The following is a 6682-nucleotide window of genomic DNA, read 5'->3' as shown; positions in this document are numbered from 1 at the left end:
TTTAGCTTTATACTAAAGATTCAATTGGTGGTGAGTTAAAAAGACTTGCCTCACATTTAAACATTTGTCACCTAATTCAGCTGAAAACCTTATCCAATCTTTTCCATCTGCTTACCTAACTTCAAAAGGAGGTGTGAAACATTGCTTTTAGCTGTATACTAAAATTCACTGATTGTGTCTTGAAAGACCTGCTTGTTTTGTTTGCTAAGCCTGCTTCACCAAGGCTATCGGCATCTCACAGTCCTCTCCTGCAGCTGCTGTTAACCCTTTGTGGGATTTTCCCCTACATTCTCTCATGTTTCTTAGATCAGGTATTGCTAGACTTCCATGTTTCAAATTGCACATCTTTCCATATTTTCAATTACAGGTATCAGGACCCGAGGACTGCTGGTAAACCCCAAGCCAGAAGTTGCTGAAGTTAGGGTTCACACCCGGAAGGAAGATAAATGATTATCGGGTAAAAGATGAAAGTGTGGAGCGGGATGGCTGTGCGCTGGAGTGAGGCAGTGCTGCTGAACAGAAGGTTCAGGAAGTGGAGCGTGGATGTCAGAATTCAACAAATTCTCTCGCACTCTCTCTCTCTCTGTCTCTCTCTCTCCCCTCTCTCTCTCTCTGTCTCTCTCTCCTCTCTCTCTCTCTCTCTGTCTCTCTCTCCCCTTTCTCTCTCTCTCTGACTCCTCTTTCTCTCTGTCTCTCTCTCCTCTCTCTTTCTCTGTCTCTCTCTCTTCTCTTTGTCTCTCTCTCTGTCCCTCTCTCATCTTTCTCTCTGTCTCTCTCTCTCTCCTCTCTCTCTGTCTCTCCTCTTTCTCTCTCTTTGTCTCTCTCTCCTCTTTCTCTCTCTCTCTGTCCCTCTCTCATCTTTCTCTCTCTGTCTCTCTCTCTCTCCTATCTCTCTGTCTCTCTCTCCTCTTTCTCTCTCTCTCCTCTTTCTCTCTCTCTTTCACTCTCTCTCAGTCTCTCTCTCACTCTCTCTGTGTCTCTCTCTGTCTCTGTCTCTCTCCCCCCTCTCTCCCCTATCCCTCTCTCTCTCTCCCACATTAGTCAGGTTGATAAGAGCCTCCAGGAGGCAGCAGCACATCAGTAATGTCAGCGATTCACCACATTTTTCTCAATCGATTGCTGTCTGCAGTTTGGACTCTGATCCTCGTTTGATGGGGGAATCTCGCGGCTCAGTCTGAAATGGTGGGGGATAGGGGAGGGGGTTTGGAGGGGAGGAATTGGGTGGGAAGGGTGTGGAGGGGATGGAGGGTAGGGAGGGGACAGAAGTGAGTGGAGGGGATGGGGGGAAGGGAAGGGATTGGGTGGGAAGGAGGGTGTGGAGGGGATGGAGGGTAGGGAGGGGACAGAAGTGAGTGGAGGGGAGTGGAGGTGAAGGGAGGGGAGGTTGGCTGTTCAGAACAATGGTTCTGGGAGGGTTGCTTTCTGCCCCTTGTTAGTTACTGACTCCTGTTTGATGGCCACCGTGTTCTGTGTTTGTAAATAGAACCATGCAATGATCCAGAACAGAAAGAGGCCATTCGGCCCCTCCCATGTGTGCTTGTTCTGTGGTAGAGAAATTGCCATTTGTCTCATTGCCCACAGTTCAGTCAATTTCCCAATTTAAATATTTCCCCAATCGCCCCCTTTTGAAAGTTCCTGTTGAATCTGCTTCCAACGCCCTTTCAGGCAGAACCTTCCAGAACCCAGCAACTCGCCGTGTGAAAGAAAACTTCTCACCTTCCCCCCCCCGGCTCTTTTCCCGATTCTCTTCCATCGCTGCCGCTCTGCTTCCCCACCCTCCAAGCACTGCCAACACTTTCTCCTTATTGACTCCAACACAACCCTTCACGATTTTTGACACCTCGATTGAATCTCGCGTTGACCGTCTCTGCTTTGAGCCGAACAATCCCAGCTTTTCCGAACTCTCCAATGGAATGAAGTTTGGGAAATCTCCTCCAAGACCTTGCCATCCAGAATTGGACACAATACTGCAAAAGGGGCTTGTCCAGAGTTTTATGGAGGTTTAGCATAAGTTCATTGCTTTTTTATCTATTTTTCTACTGACAAAGCTGAGGATCCGATATTCATTTGAACACCCACCTGCAAGGATTAATCTGTGCACCCCCCCTCCACACCCCACCCAGGCCTCTCTGTTCCTGCTTCTCCCTTTAAAACTTTAATATTCATTCATATTTCCTCCATTGTTCCTCCAAATAACTGATGCGACCATCAATTCACACGAGACGATTAGTAGAAGTGAGCAGTGGTTTTAATAAGCTAGATCTGTGCCTGCCTGCGACTGCTCTGTACTGAGTACCGCCTACAGGCTGCCGGTTTATATGCCACACCCCGAGGGGGCAGAGCCACAGGCGGAGCCCACAAGGGCATCAACATAATACAACACAGTACAGTGGTGAATTGTAATAGCATACGTTCACCACAATAACCTCGCACATATCTGTGTTAAACTGCATCTGCCATGTGTCTGCCCATGTTCCGAGATGTAAATGTGTTAGAAACAGTTCAGAGAAGGTTTCCTGGACTAATACCAGGAATGGGCGTGTTGTCTACTGAAGAAAGGTTGAACAGGTTAGGCCTGTATCCGCTGGAGTTTAGATGAGTAAGAGGCGACTTGATTGAAACATATCAGTTCCTGAGGGGTGTTGACAGCAGGGTGGATCTGGAGAGGATGGTTCCCAATTGTGGGAGAATCTAGGGGGTCACTGTTTAAAATAAGGGGTCGCTCATTGAAGACAGAGTTGAGGAGAATTTTTTCTCCGAGGGGGGTGAGTCTCTGGAATTCTCTTCCTCAAAAGGCAGTGGGAGGCAGAGTATTTGAATATTTTTGAGGTAGACCTAGATAGATTATTGATTCACAAGGGGGGGGTGAAAGGTTATCGGGGGTCGGCAGGAAATGTGGGACGGAGGTTCCAATCAGATCAGCGATGACCTCATTGATAGGGGGAGCAGGCTCGAGGGGCCGAGCGGTTCACTCCTGCTCCTATATTGTATGTCCTCCATCCCCGTTGTTGAGCACGGGGGCGATTCAGCGGATTGAGGTAAAGTCTGCTGAATGGCCCGTTTAGCGGGTGTTTCTTTTTTTTTCTTTTTTTTTTGCACTGAGTGCTGAATTTGGTGCATTTGAGTGCTATAGTGAGAGTTTGGTGACTGAGGGAGTATAAGGCTTCATTTTTATCTAAAGTCTAGTCTTGCTTTTATTTTGTAAATTAACTTAAAAGTTGCTGTTTGGTTTAGAAGAAGGTGAATTTTCAATCAGCTTTAAACAAAGCTTCTACTTGTAGGCACTTGCAGCTGGAGCTTGTTAATTAGGTAATTGGATTAGGCCAGTTTTCAGAGGCTAGATTCACAGTATAAAAGTGATCCCCTACAGTGCAGACTTTGTTTGCACTGAGTGCTGAATTTGGTGCATTTGAGTGCTATAGTGAGAGTTTGGTGACTGAGGGAGTGCTGAATTTGGTGCATTTGAGTGCTATCGTGAGAGTTTGGTGACTGAGGGAGTTAGGTGAGGAGGGAGTAAGGTGCTCCTTTCATTTTGTTTCCTACATTTCCGCAAAGAGTGCGAAGAGAGCCAGGAGTTTACAGAGAGTGCAGCTGACTGGGAGCAGAGTCGGAGGGTGGAGATCCAGTTGGTCCACAGGGCAGCTATATTCTTTAAGGTAAGAGGGGATGGAGGCTAGGCCAGTTACATGCTCCTCCTGTAGGATGTGGGTGGTGAGGGATACCACCGGTGTCCCCACTGACTATACCTGCGGTAAGTGCACCCAACTTCAGCTCCTCAAAGACCGTGTTAGGGAACTGGAGCTGAAGCTGGATGAACTTCGGATCATCCGGGAGGCAGAGGGGGTGATAGAGAAGAGTTACAGGGAGGTAACCACACCCAAGGTATAGGACAAGAATAGCTGGGTTACAGTCAGGGGAAAAAAAACAAACAGGCAGACAGTGCAGGGATCCCTCGTGGCTGTTCCCCTTCAAAACAAGTATACCGTTTTGGATGCTGTTGGGGGGGATGACCTACCGGGGGAAGGCCCTAGCGGCCAGGTCTCTGGCACTGAGTCTGGCTCTGGGGCTCAGAAGGGAAGGGGGGAGAATAGAAAAGCAATAGTAGTAGGAGATTCAATGGTTGGGGGAATAGATAGGAGATTCTGTGGTTGCGAGCGAGACTCCCGGAAGGTATGTTGCCTCCCGGGTGCCAGGGCCAGGGATGTCTCAGATCGTGTCTTCAGGATCCTTAAAGGGGAGGGTGAGCAGCCAGAAGTCGTGGTGCACATTGGTACCAACGACATAGGTAGGAAAAGGGGTGTGGAGGTAATAAACAAGTTTAGGGAGTTAGGCTGGAAGTTAAAAGCCAGGACAGACAGAGTTGTCATCTCTGGTTTGTTGCCGGTGCCACGTGATAGCGAGGCTAGGAATAGGGAGAGAGTGCAGTTGAACACGTGGCTGCAGGAATGGTGTAGGAGGGAGGGCTTCAGGTATTTGGATAATTGGAGCGCATTCTGGGGAAGGTGGGACCTGTGCAAACAGGACGGGTTGCATCTGAACCAGAGGGGCACCAATATCCTGGGAGGGAGGTTTTCTAGTACTCTTCGGGGGGGTTTAAACTAATTTGGCAGGGGAATGGGAACCGGATTTGTAGTCCAGCAACTAAGGTAGCCGATATTCAGGACGCCAAAGCGTGTAATGAGGCAGTGGGGAAGGGAACACTGACAAAGAAGAGTACTTGCAGGCACGGAGATGGGTTGAAGTGTGTATACTTCAACGCAAGAATCATCAGGAATAAGGTGGGTGAACTTAAGGCATGGATCGGTACTTGGGACTACGATGTGGTGGCCATCATGGAAACTTGGATAGAAGAGGGGCAGAAATGGTTGTTGGAGGTCCCTGGTTATAGATGTTTCAATAAGATTAGGGAGGGTGGTAAAAGAGGTGGGGGGGTGGCATTGTTAATTAGAGATAGTATAACAGCTGCAGAAAGGCAGTTCGAGGAGTATCAGCCTACTGAGGCAGTATGGGTTGAAGTCAGAAATAGGAAAGGAGCAGTCACCTTGTTAGGAGTTTTCTATAGGCCCCCCAATAGTAGCAGAGATGTGGAGGAACAGATTGGGAAACAGATTTTGGAAAGGTGCAGAAGTCACAGGATAGTAGTCATGGGTGACTTTAACTTCCCAAACATTGAGTGGAAACTCTTTAGATCAAATAGTTTGGATGGGGTGGTGTTTGTGCAGTGTGTCCAGGAAGCTTTTCTAACGCAGTATGTAGATTGTCCGACCAGAGGAGGGGCAATATTGGATTTAGTACTTGGTAATGAACCAGGGCAAGTGATAGATTTGTTAGTGGGGGAGCATTTTGGAGATAGTGACCACAATTCTGTGACTTTCACTTTAGTAATGGAGAGGGATAGGTGCGTGCAACAAGGCAAGGTTTACAACTGGGGGAAGGGTAAATACGATGTTGTCAGACAAGAATTGAAGTGCATAAGTTGGGAACATAGGCTGTCAGGGAAGGACACAAGTGAAATGTGGAACTTGTTCAAGGAACAGGTACTACATGTCCTTGATATGTATGTCCCTGTCAGGCAGGGAAGAGATGGTTGAGTGAGGGAACCATGGTTGACAAGAGAGGTTGAATGTCTTGTTAAGAGGAAAAAGGAGACTTTTGTAAGGCTGAGGAAACAAGGTTCAGACAGGGCGTTGGAGGGATACAAGATAGCCAGGAGGGAACTGAAGAAAGGGATTAGGAGAGCTAAGAGAGGGCATGAACAATCTTTGGCGGGTAGGATCAAGGAAAACCCCAAGGCCTTTTACACATATGTGAGAAATATGAGAATGACTAGAGCGAGGGTAGGTCCGATCAAGGACAGTAGCGGGAGATTGTGTATGGAGTCTGAAGAGATAGGAGAGGTCTTGAATGAGTACTTTTCTTCTGTATTTACAAATGAGAGGGGCCATATTGTTGGAGGGGACAGTGTGAAACAGACTGGTAAGCTCGAGGAAATACTTGTTAGGAAGGAAGATGTGTTGGGCATTTTGAAAAACTTGAGGATAGACAAGTCCCCCGGGCCTGACGGGATATATCCAAGGATTCTATGGGAAGCAAGAGATGAAATTGCAGAGCCGTTGGCAATGATCTTTTCTTCCTCACTGTCAACAGGGGTGGTACCAGGAGATTGGAGAGTGGCGAATGTCGTGCCCCTGTTCAAAAAAGGGAATAGGGATAACCCTGGGAATTACAGGCCAGTTAGTCTTACTTTGGTGGTAGGCAAAGTCATGGAAAGGGTACTGAAGGATAGGATTTCTGAGCATCTGGAAAGACACTGCTTGATTAGGGATAGTCAGCACGGATTTGTGAGGGGTAGGTCTTGCCTTACAAGTCTTATTGAATCCTTTGAGGAGGTGACCAAGCATGTGGATGAAGGTAAAGCAGTGGATGTAGTGTACATGGATTTTAGTAAGGCATTTGATAAGGTTCCCCATGGTAGACTTCTGCAGAAAGTAAGGAGGCATGGGATAGTGGGAAATTTGGCCAGTTGGATAACGAACTGGCTAACCGATAGAAGTCAGACAGTGGCGGTAGATGGCAAATATTCAGCCTGGATCCCAGTTACCAGTGGCGTACCGCAGGGATCAGGTCTGGGTCCTCTGCTGTTTGTGATTTTCATTAATGACTTGGATGAGGGAGTTGAAGG

The sequence above is a fragment of the Scyliorhinus torazame genome, chromosome 29 (assembly GCF_047496885.1).
Source record: "Scyliorhinus torazame isolate Kashiwa2021f chromosome 29, sScyTor2.1, whole genome shotgun sequence".
In the NCBI taxonomy this organism is placed as follows: domain Eukaryota; kingdom Metazoa; phylum Chordata; class Chondrichthyes; order Carcharhiniformes; family Scyliorhinidae; genus Scyliorhinus; species Scyliorhinus torazame.
The sequence above is the reverse complement of the archived record's forward strand: the minus strand, read 5'-3'. Positions refer to the sequence as shown.